This window comes from Lutra lutra, chromosome 2 (assembly GCF_902655055.1).
Source record: "Lutra lutra chromosome 2, mLutLut1.2, whole genome shotgun sequence".
In the NCBI taxonomy this organism is placed as follows: domain Eukaryota; kingdom Metazoa; phylum Chordata; class Mammalia; order Carnivora; family Mustelidae; genus Lutra; species Lutra lutra.
In genome coordinates this window covers 14,374,979-14,386,479 of record NC_062279.1, presented here as the reverse complement: position 1 = coordinate 14,386,479, position 11,501 = coordinate 14,374,979, and the positions used below count along the sequence as shown (strand labels likewise).

Below are 11,501 nucleotides of genomic sequence, written 5' to 3'. Positions count from 1 at the left end.
ACCGTGAAAGTGAAAGGTCTTCCCAGTTATTTTATTTTTTTTAATTTTTTTATTAACATATAATGTATTATTAGCCCCAGGGGTACAGGTCTGTGAATCGCCAGGTTTATATACTTCACAGCACTCACCATAGCACATACCCTCCCCCAATGTCCATAACCCCACCCTCCTCTCCCTACCCCCCTCCCCCCAGCAACCCTCAGTTTGTTTTGTGAGATTAAGAATCTCTTATGGTTTGTCTCCCTCCCGATCCCATCTTGTTTCATTTATTCTTTTTCTACCCCCCAAGCCCCCGACATTGCATCTCATTTGCTTTGTGGCACCTGCCGCTGTCACTGTCGGGCTAAGTCAAAGCAGAGTCCACCCTGCGAGCTGTCCGGGATTACTACAGGATCTGCCCACACGGACACCGCTGAACTTGCTCTGCAACAGGAAGGAAGGAGGCGTTTCACAATCTAAAGTTTAAAAGGAGGGTAAAACACCAGGAATCTTTCTAGAGGCCTGACAGAATAGTAATTTGTAATGATGTTAATTAGGCCCCTCAGCACATCTATCTGTTTCTATCGCTACAGAGTCAGGGCAAGCAGCAAAGGGACAGAAAGGGGGAAATCCCAGAAAAGGGTGAGTGGTGGCAGCAAGAAGAAAACAGCTCTTAGGAGAAGTACAGACCACTTCAGAGGAGGATGATGAGGTTAACTTCGTATCTTTGAGGAAATTAGCTTAAATTCTTCAAAACGAGCCATATTAGACAGGAGGACCTCCAGACAGGGACGGTCCTGAGCCCAGTACACCCGGTCAAGGAGGAGCCTGGATGCCATGATGTAAATGGTTCACCCAGTGTGTCGCAGCTGCGGAGCCTGACCATTTCTCTAGGCCAAGTTCATGTCATCTTTGTACCTGCTTGGGCTCTCAGACAGCTCTTTTCTGTGGTGGCCAGAGATCTGGTCTCCCTCGAACTTTTACCCACTGGTGCTCGTTTCCTCCCTAGGTGGCAAAGAGAACTAGCGCAATCTTTCTTCTGCATGATGGGTTTTCAAATATTTGAACACAACGGTCTTGTTTCCCAAACCTGCTCTCCTTGAACCCAAATGCCTGGTTGCCCTCACTGTTGCTCATACCCTTTCTCTGCTCAAAAGCCTGCCAATCTCCTGTCTGTAATCCCACCCAATTCTCCCTGCTTTGCAATCACATCCCATCAGTTAGTGTCAAGTATGAACATCCTCTTGTATCGTTCATTTTTTTCCCTCAGCCTATAAATCTACTCAATCCCTCCACCCTAAAAAAAATATATTAAAAACTTTCCTCAAATCTTCTCCCTTCTCTTGAATGTTCATTCCCAAACCATTTCTTCATTCTAACCTAGAGATCTTAAATCTGGAGGGCTTCAAGAAGACCCCGTCAAAATCTCCCTTACGCCACCTAACCCATCCTAGAGCTACTTCACGAATATACACCTGAGAAGGCAATATTTGTGCGTGACTCACCTTTGAAAGACCACACTGCTTATGCTGTTCATTTGGGGACGCAACTGTATTATTTGCAAAAATGTCAATGCTTACACTCTTCTAGAAGTCAACTTTTACATGTAGTAATTATACTAAAAATACAAAACATTCCCTGTTTACCATATATAAATGTGTGCTTTACGTCCTCATAAACCTCTGCGAAGTACATACAAGTATTACTGCCATTTGAACAGCCCATGCAGGACAGAAACTTAAACTCTAATCCGGTAAGCACAGGACTGGGTAACACGTACCTCTTTCTAGTCACCATCTGTACTTTCCAGCCACTCGGCTGATGATCCCGGGTGAGCCTGGCATTGTTCTCTAAAGTGTGCGTTTGGCTCCTGATAAAGATGTGACTCACCACCAGTTTCTGGAAGATGCAGCAAGAAAGGGGCCCTTTCAAAAGTTCTGGAGGGAGAAGGGAGGGGTCATGATGCTGAGGCAGCATTGCTGGGCACAGGGGTATGCTGGGGCCGTCTATATGGCCCGAGGGGCTCCTGTGGCCAGCAAAGGCCACACGCCTCATGACACAGGCCTTCACGCTGCCCACCTTCGCAACAGAGGTTCCTAAGGAGTAGGACATCAAGTACAATCACAGAGAGAGGGAAAGAGACATATCAGGGACACACGACTCCTGCGTTCTTTGACGATTTGACCAACGAGCAAAAGTTGCTTTTTAAAAACACTTATCTTTTTGATAGGATTTGTAGACCGAATTGCAATTCCTAAGTAATATTATATACACGCAATTCTGAAACAGGACGTTATAAAATGATTCGACTTAATTGTTTATATTGTTTGCCTATTTTAACTAAAAAAAAAAAAAAAAAAAGTTGGTATCTGTAAGGCCAAAATTGTGCACTGAATTTCCCACAGGAGCTCTTTAATGTGAGTATCAGCTTAGAAATGCTGGTTTCGAGTGTGGCTCCCAAACCTAGATGTACATACAACTCATCTAAAAGGCTTATTAAAACAGATCCCTGGGGGGCACCTGGGTGGCTCAGTTGGTTAAGGGGCTGCCTTCAGCTCTGGTCATGATCCCAGGACCGAGCCCTGCATTGGGATCTCTGCTCAGAGGGGAACCTGGTTATCCCTCTGCCCCATGCTCGTGCGCTATCACTATCTCTGCCCCCAAAATAAATAAAATCCTAAAAAACCAAAAGAACAAAACAAAACAAAAAAAACTATTGCTGAGCCCATCCCCAGTTTCTGCCCCAGTAGATCAAGGTGGGGAACCTGTATTTCTAACAGATCCCAAGTGATGCGGGCACTGTGGGCCCCTCGACCATACTCTGAGAACCCCTAGTTAAACCACTAATCACAGCCCTAATCCACCCAGGCGATGGAGAAGTGAAAACAAACTCAATTTAAAAATGAAACTGGAGGGGGTGCCTGGGTGGCTCAGTGGGTTAAAGCCTCTGCCTTCGGCTCAGGTCATGATCCCAGGGTCCTGGGATCGAACCCCACATCAGGCTCTCTGCTCTGCAGGGAGCCTGCTTCCTCCTCTCTCTCTCTGCCTGCCTCTCTGCTTACTTGTGATCTCTGTCTGTCAAATAAATAAATAAAATCTTTAAAAAAAAAAATGAAACTGGAGGCAGAAGCCTTGGCTTCAGAAATACCTATATGATGAAAACTATGTTTATGTAATGTTTGGACAAAATTAATGGCTTAATAATTCTTACTGAAGTCGTTTCATATAATTTTAAGTAAACTTTTTTTCCCCTCAAAAAACACTTACAAATTTTTTAAATAAGTTCTTGAAAAGCAAGGTTTTCTTTTTCTTTCTTATTCTCACCCACATACAGAATAGTAATAAATACTCAACATCATTAGTCAACAGGAAAATGCAAGTAAAGAGCATAATGAGGTCCCAGTTCATACCCACCAGGATGGCTATAATTAGACTACCAGCACCCCCAATATGAAAAGTAACAAGTGTTGACACAGATGTGGAAAAAGGGGAAGCCTGTACGTTGTCCGTGGGAAGGTGAAATGGCACAGCCTCTGTAGGAAACAGTTTGGCAGGTCCTCAAAAGTTAAACACAGAATTACTGTATGACCCCATACTCCTGCTCCTGGGTCTATGCCCCAAAGAACTGGAAACATGTACCCAAGCCACCGCACGCCCATTCATGGTCACAGCAGCACTGTCTACAGGAGCCAAAAAGTGAGGCACCTCAAATGTCCACCTATGAATGAATGGACAGAGCGCGTGTGACATCTACACGCAATGCAGTATCAGCCAGCCACGGAAAGGAATAGTGTGGCTACAGCGCTACAATGCGAGGGCCTTCCAAACATTAGGCTAAGTAAAGCCAGATCCCGCAGATCACACAGGGTGTGATACCTCCCATATGAAATATCCAGTATAAATAAACCCAGAAAGATGGAGAGTTAGAGGGGTGGCTGTCAGGAGCTAGGGAAGGGGGTGAATGGGGGAAGCTGCTGGAGGAGGATTTTGGAAGGAGAGAAATGGTTCAGAACCAGACAGAGACAGTGCTTGCCCAACAGTGTGAGGGCAGGAAATGCTACTTTAAAGTGGTTCGTTCCGCGGTATGTGAATTTCACCTCAATAAACAATTCTGCGCGGTATGTGAATTTCACCTCAATAAACAATTCTGAAAAAACAGAAACGAGTCCTCACAGTGCCAAGACTCCAAGTGAGTAAGATCTCTTCACAAGAGGAAGTTAAATAACAAAAATATGTGAAAATGTGCAACTTCACTAATAAAAAAGAAATGCCAAATAAAACAATAATGAGGCTTAATTTTAAGCCTGTTAGGATATCAAGTTTTTGTTTTGTCTTGTTTTCCTTTGTTTTCCTAATGAAACTCAGTTCCGGTGAGGATGTGGAGAATCAGTTACTTTCCTTTGTTATTCATAATTCTGTAACTTGATACAATTCTTTTAAGAAACAATTGGACAGTATTAGAAAACCATTAAAAAGTTGATTCCATTTAACCTAGGAATGCTATTCTTACCCGGTATTCCCTGAATCCTGTCCCCCAGGACCACCCCTCCAAAGACTGGGTGGCTACCTAAGGCCTCTTACTAGCCACTGTCTCCCCCATAGCCTCCCAGCTTCTCCAAGGCAGGGCCCATTCTACTCTCTCCAACCCTAGCAAAATACCTACTTCGTCAGGTCAGAATCCGCGTCAACTGAACGGACGCAGATTAGAAACAAAGACAGTAGTGAAAACAATTATGGAAGGACTGCTACTATTTTTTAAATTTTCAATTTACATAAATGTAATAGTAAATGCATTTATTAAAAGAATCGGATGAAGGTTAATATTTAGGTGATCACTGATAAATATATTAATGAATCGTTGATAATAAAGACTGTGGGACAAGAAAGGAGAAAAATCTCTTGATACTACACCAAAATGTCTGGTCCTATAACTTACTTTGGTGTATTATAATTACATTATGTATCATAAAATGAATAGCTAAACAGAAAACAGATTCTTAGTTACAGAGAGGTGAAAGAATTTATCGCAGGTGTTACAATAATTCACCCATTTTTTTAAAGTATTTTCCCCCACAGACTAAAACAGAGTGGTCAGCAAACACTTTAACCTGAACCTCTTTTCTCTCCTAAGTGCCAAGAAATGTTTGCCCATTAGATTATTTGGTTTTGGAAAAGAGTTTGAAAATTTAAGTAGATATGCCAGTAAAGAAGAGAGGAATGCTGGTGAGAGGAAGAGGGCTTAACAGATTATTATCCAAACAAACAAACCCACCAAGACTGCCTCATCCTCCTACCTACAACTTGAAGAGCACGAGCATTATGGCCGCCATCACAGGTAAGAGCTATTCAAGGACCAGGACTGGAAGATGCTGGGGGGATTCGCTCAGGAGACAGTGCTCCAGCCAGAATAACAAAGAACTAACCTACAGCACACCCCTCTGGACAGCTACAACCTTACTGTATTCAAGCTCTTTCTTAAAGAGGCTGACTCAATGATTAAAATGATCCTGTACTACTTTTGCAAAAATCTAAGGAACTGGGAAGATATTTTTTAATCCCTATAGCCCTTATTACATAGGGAAAAACCCTAGTTCACGGTGTGGTTCACTCCAGGCTACGTTTTTCTTAAATAAACATATATACCCGTATACTGAAGCACATATAATATTATGCACATTTTTATAAGATCGGAATATTAAATTAAATTAACTATACACTATATTTTTGAGCCTTGCCTTCAAAAACACAAGTAATACATTCTCATTACAAAAAATATATAAAATAGAATAAACTATTTGTAAAGTCCTGCCTTCATTTCCCTATAGAAAGATATATATTCCCACACTTTGGTATCTTTTCAGTCTATCTAAAAATTCACATGCTATGGCAAAACATATGATTAGGCTCATGCTATGTGCATTTTCTATGACTTTATTTAGTTTGCAATACAAGTTAGAAATATTCCAATGAGCATAACTACACGTTTACAAGTTAGAAATATTCCAATGAGCATAACTACACGTTTACTTCAATATTTTAATATCTACATACATGGAATGGATTACAGCCCATTATTTGACAAATCATCAATTAACAGACATTAGTTTCATCTTCCTTCAAGAGAAATGTTTCCGTGTACATGCTTGCAAATATTTTCAGCAGTGTAATTATTTTTTAGAATGAATTCCTGGCAGTGAGTCAAAGGATATACATATTTTTAAAACTTCAAAACATCAATATATATTAGAGCTCTTAAAAGACATATTAGCATTTAAAATTTTTAAGATTTTATTTATTTATTTGACAGAGAGAGAGAGAGTAGGCAGAGAGGCAGGCAGAGAGCGAGGGGGAAGCAGGCTCCCAGCTGAGCAGAGAGCCTGATGCGGGGCTTGAGCCCAGGACCCTGAGATCATGATCCAAGCTGAAGGCAGAGGCCCAACCTACTGAGCCACCCTGGTGCCCCAGCATTTAAATTTTTCAAATATAAATTTAAATTTAAAAATTTTTAAATACTCTCCTCTACAATGGTAATGAGCGCCCAATACCCACGTTCTACCACACCTGATACAGTCCTGGGGAGAGGGGAAATCTAACAATTACTACATAAGGTGTGTAACTTTTCCGTATGTTTACTTGCTTCCTTTTGTCCTTTTTAAAAGTGTGCTGTCTGCCCTCCATACTGATTTGTAGCAACTTGTAATACATGTTGGCATTAATCCTTTGTCAGGATGCAAATATTTTCTTTTCCGAGGATATTGCTAGTCCATGAACTTTGTTTAGGGTAAGAAAAAGAATTGATTATTTAAACGTAGTGGGAGGGGGCATCTGGGTGGCTCAGTCGGTTACATGTCCAACTCTTGATTCTGGCTCAGGTCATGATCTCGGGGTTGTGAGACTGAACCCCAAGACAGGCTGCATGCTCAGCAGGGAAACTGCTTGGGGTTCTCTGTTGCCCTCTTTTCTCTGCCCCTCCCACCTCTCTAAAAAATAATAAGAGAAGAAGAAAAGTCTTGCAAAACTGGATTGACAGGGGAAAAAAGCTAGCTCCTATATCTTCCTTCCAACTGTATTAATTCCAGGTAAGTCAAAGAATTACATGTGATAAGTGAAGCTAAAGTATGAAACCCACAGAAGATACACAAGAATTCTTTATGACTTCTGGGTTCCATTCCTATATCCAGTGTTTCAAACTACAGTCCTTTAACTCTTGCCACTGAAAAATAAATACAAATAAAACAAGATCATGGGATATATTTCAGAGAATTCCTCACACAGATGTGAAGCTTACAGCTGGCTCTGTTAAAAAGACAACTAAGTATTAGAAAGGTGTTAAAGACATACCAGCACCAGAGTGACTCTCTCCTTACAACAGAAAAGTTAACAGGACTAAAATGTACTTAATGTGATGTCCCCATTCTAGGACACCCTCCTTGGGAAATCCGGTCCTAGGCCAATGGAAGACCCCAGCAAGGAGAACCATCATCGGGAAAGTTTTAATTGAGGAAGGTGAACCTAACAGCAGGGAACAGAACAGACTAAACCAGCAGCTGTCAGGGTCGACTAGTAACTTACTAGAAATGCAAGTTACCAACTTCCTCCCCTCAAACCACTAAATGAGAGCCTCAGGGTAGGGCTCCGCCCTTGGCCCACCTCCCCGCTGCCTGCCCCAGGGGGAGAGCCGCTGGTATGGAGAGGGGCTGAAACTGCTCGGTTTTCCATTTTACCATCCAGTAATAAGCAACGACCAGGGAGAGAGGAAAGCAATGCGGCGGCAGCAGACAGGATGCCGTGAGGGAAATAATAGCATCTGAGGACGCCAGGGAAGAGAAAAGGCTCCTATAAATGTGGGGTTAAAGGCAGGAGTTCTTGAAAGTCAAAGCTGGATCCTGAAAGGCTGGGGGTGTTCTTGAAGCAATGCACTCACTCAACAGGACAGCAGTAACAGAGGAAGTCTCCGGTTCTGTGGTTTGAGCATGGTCACTGCAGCATGGGTAAGCAAAATTATCAGGAATTAATTACCTTTAAAAGATGTGGCGTGTGAAGTGCTAGAGGGACACGCAGGTGAAATACAGACTGAAATTTCCACAGGGACATCAGATAATGGATGAGATGAGTGTGCCAGGCAAGGCGTTGGGATGTACCCACATTTAATGGGACAAAAGCAGAAAACAGAAAGAAGGGCTCTGACAACGGACTTCAACTGGAAGAGGGGAAACCCCACTGCACTCTCTTCTTTTCACTTCTGCCTACAAGAAGTCATAACAAAACTACCAATAAAGGAACATTTCATTCATGCATTCACCAGACCACCAAATCTCTACTAATGGCCTCTGTCCCCCAGTGGGATACACAGGATGGGGGAAAGCACGGTTCTGGTCCCCCAGCAGTTCTTCCACAAATAACCAGGGATGGGCCATCTGTCCTCTGGATGTAAGCGCAGCACGAAAGTGTTCCCCAGGGAGAGCGAAATGTTTGCTTTGAAAACCAATGAACTTTGAGTATATCTGCTTTTTGTACCATCAGAAAACGACTGACTTCACACCAGTGAGGTCGTTCCGTTGAATACCAAGTAATCCTCCTGAGGGCACTACGCGAGCCTCTCCAGGGACCGGAGCACCCAGTTCTCGAGCTGATGTCTCAGGGACAACATACTGGTCAAAAGGGAAGGAATCCTCTGGCCAGGAAACGCACTTGGCAGAGTCAACACAGGAACGGCCTCTTCCCCACCACACCAAATGCCGTCACGATGGTTGCTCTCCCGCCACCCTGACCACGGGAAGCAGTCACGGCTCAGGCTGGAATTTTATAACCTTAAGCCTCGTTCTTGCTGTTGAACAGCATTACTGAAGTCTAACTTCTATACCATAAAAATTCCCCATGGTTTAAGTGTGCAAATCAGAAATTTTAAGTAAATGTGTAGAGTTAAAACCACCATGCAATCTCAGTTTAGCACATTCCTACCAACCCGAAAAGATCCCCCGTGCCTAGACGCAGTCACCCCTCATCCCTACTGCCTGCCCCAGGCAACCACTCATTTACGTTCTATCTCTACAGATGTGCCTCTTCTGGAATGTCAGAACAATGGAGTCATAAAACTTGTGGTTTCTGATGTCTGGCTTTTTATACAGCATAATGTTATTTTGCGGTACATCCATATTGTTGTGTGTGTCAAGAATTTGTTCCTTTTATTGCAAAATAGTGTCCTATTGTATGGATATATCACATTTTGCTTAGCCATTCACCTCTTTATAGACCTTGGGATTGTTTCCGCTGGTGTGAATAAGGCTGCTGTGCCCATCTGCAAACAAACGTTAGCTTTTGGGAGAGAAACAATGATCCGACTTCAAGCTCAGTGTGAAGGGCCAAGTTTCGCGACATGGTTGGCACAAGTTATTGGCAGAGTGGTCTACAAATACTGAAATAGAGAAGAAAGAAAAACCAGCTCAGACCAACAAGGTATTAGCTTATTAACCTCATTAACACCAGAAAATCCTAATGTTTGTCAGCTGGCAAAGGGGGGCAATCCTACACGACTTCACTGCCCAGAGGCAGGACATCTGTACTTCCGATGTCTACTCTACCCACTGCTAAAAACCTAACCGAGTCCATGCAAAGTAAAGGAAAAACCAGTCAGCCCGATGCACAGGGAGCAGAAACAGGCTTTTATCGCTGCAGCTCCCTGTGCCTGGACACCCTCCTTCCCTCCACTCGTCCACCACTCTCTCCCAGCTCAGTTTTACCTTACAGCTGTCTTGGAGATTTAGCTTCCTTAAAAGAGCCTTTGGAATGTGCTGTCTTGCCAGGCCAGCCATCCTGCCCCTAAGTTTTACGAGTTAAGAGCATCGTATGGAGCTCGATACGAGCTCTGGCTTGGGAAGTATTTTTTCCTGCCCCAATTGGTCATTTTTCATACTATTCACATTTTTTTTCAGTTGACTTGTCTATTCTATTCACTGAGTCCCTCCTGGTTTTTCTCTAGGCACGTAGCACGGCCCTTGGTGCTCAACAGATGTTGGAGAAAACAAGTGAATGATCGCTAAGTCACACTTCTGTGTGGAGACCCAGTGTACACCCAGCCAACATCTACCTGATAATTGTTTGTGTGTGTGTGTGTGCTGGGGTTATGCGGGGGGGGGGGGGGGGGGGGGGCGCTCATAAACCACATCGAATGTTGAACTCACACAAAACCTAACCCTTGCACCCATCCGCCCCCCACCCTTCCCCTAACACCACTCCTCCAGATTACACATCTTGGAAAATGCCATGATCCCCAACCCAGAGGCTTGATCTGTCCCTCTCCCTCACCCCCAGAACCCCTACTCAATCCATCATAAATCCTTCAGGCTCAATCCCCAGATACCACCTCAACCCACAGAGCTTGCTTCCTCCACCTCCCCTCCTTTGAAGGTCCCCTCTCCTCCCCACCCCCGCACCCCTCTCTTTGGGGGTCCCCACAATTACCAACGTAGTGTGTATCCTTCAGACCTGACTCTGCAAATAGCTAGGAAAACGGTCTCTGCAGTGTTAACATAATACGCTGCATGTATCATTCTGCAGTTTCCCTCATTCATCCAAAGACAGAAATTGGGACCTTTCGTGTTGCTCTATCATTTTTTATAGAAGGTTTAGACCACGGTTTATTTAGCCTTTCTGGTACCTCTGGTACCGATAGGCAGCTGAACTGTATCTAAAAGCAACTCTGTACTGAGCCTTCCTGAGTGAGCCCTCAGGCAGACACTGACAAGAATTCTGCTCAGGAACAGGTGCCCAAAGCTGGCCTCAGAAGGTGCTGCCCACCACACATCTACACATACGCACACAGGATGGTGGCTCCCGAGGGGACAGCGAGCGACCCCAGCGACTGCCTGCCCTGGGCAGTTCCCGGGTTTGCAGCCCTGCAGCTAGGGGCACGGAACGGAGTGCTTAGCTGCCCGGCTGGGTTCCAGCTACTATGCCAAGGGTCGCAAAGTTTCCAGGCTGGAGATTTTTAAGAAGTAAGCCTTGGTGACTTGCGGGGAAGTATCTGGGGCTTCACTTCTATCCTCTGGTTTTTTACTTTTTCATGATCTATGCCTACAGATAGCATTACATTTAGAGACAAAGCAAATTAACATCACACTGTTCATCAAGGGAAGCTTGTGTTGTTTCCCTGGATCCCTGGCAAGCCTGCCTGGGTAAATGTTCCAAGAAAAGTAGGTTGTTCTGGCTGTGGCCACTGCATTCCTGATAGATTGCACTGAACAAATTTCTGATGCTAGGGCGATGCTATTAGCAGACCCTAACCTGGCATTAAGACGTCTCATTATGACTGACCCGAAAGTACCAGTCTTCAAGAATGGGAAGACCCTGGGCACATCTGATCACACTGCCACAAATGAAACCATGTCTGACGCCTGCAAAGAAAGCTTTGAGGTCCAGGAGTCCATCACCTTCTGTGTACCCACTCTTTTTCTTGATGAAGAAAAAGCACATGTTGAAAAGTGTGCTTCATGTTTCAAAGATGACTATTATATACACCTGCA

At 43.9% G+C, this 11,501-nt stretch overlaps 1 protein-coding gene across 1 annotated transcript in view; it reads right to left on the bottom strand.

The window, feature by feature from the left end:
- WWC2 (WW and C2 domain containing 2) overlaps nt 1-11,501 on the bottom strand; it is a 207,004-nt gene that overhangs the window by 111,245 nt on the left and 84,258 nt on the right.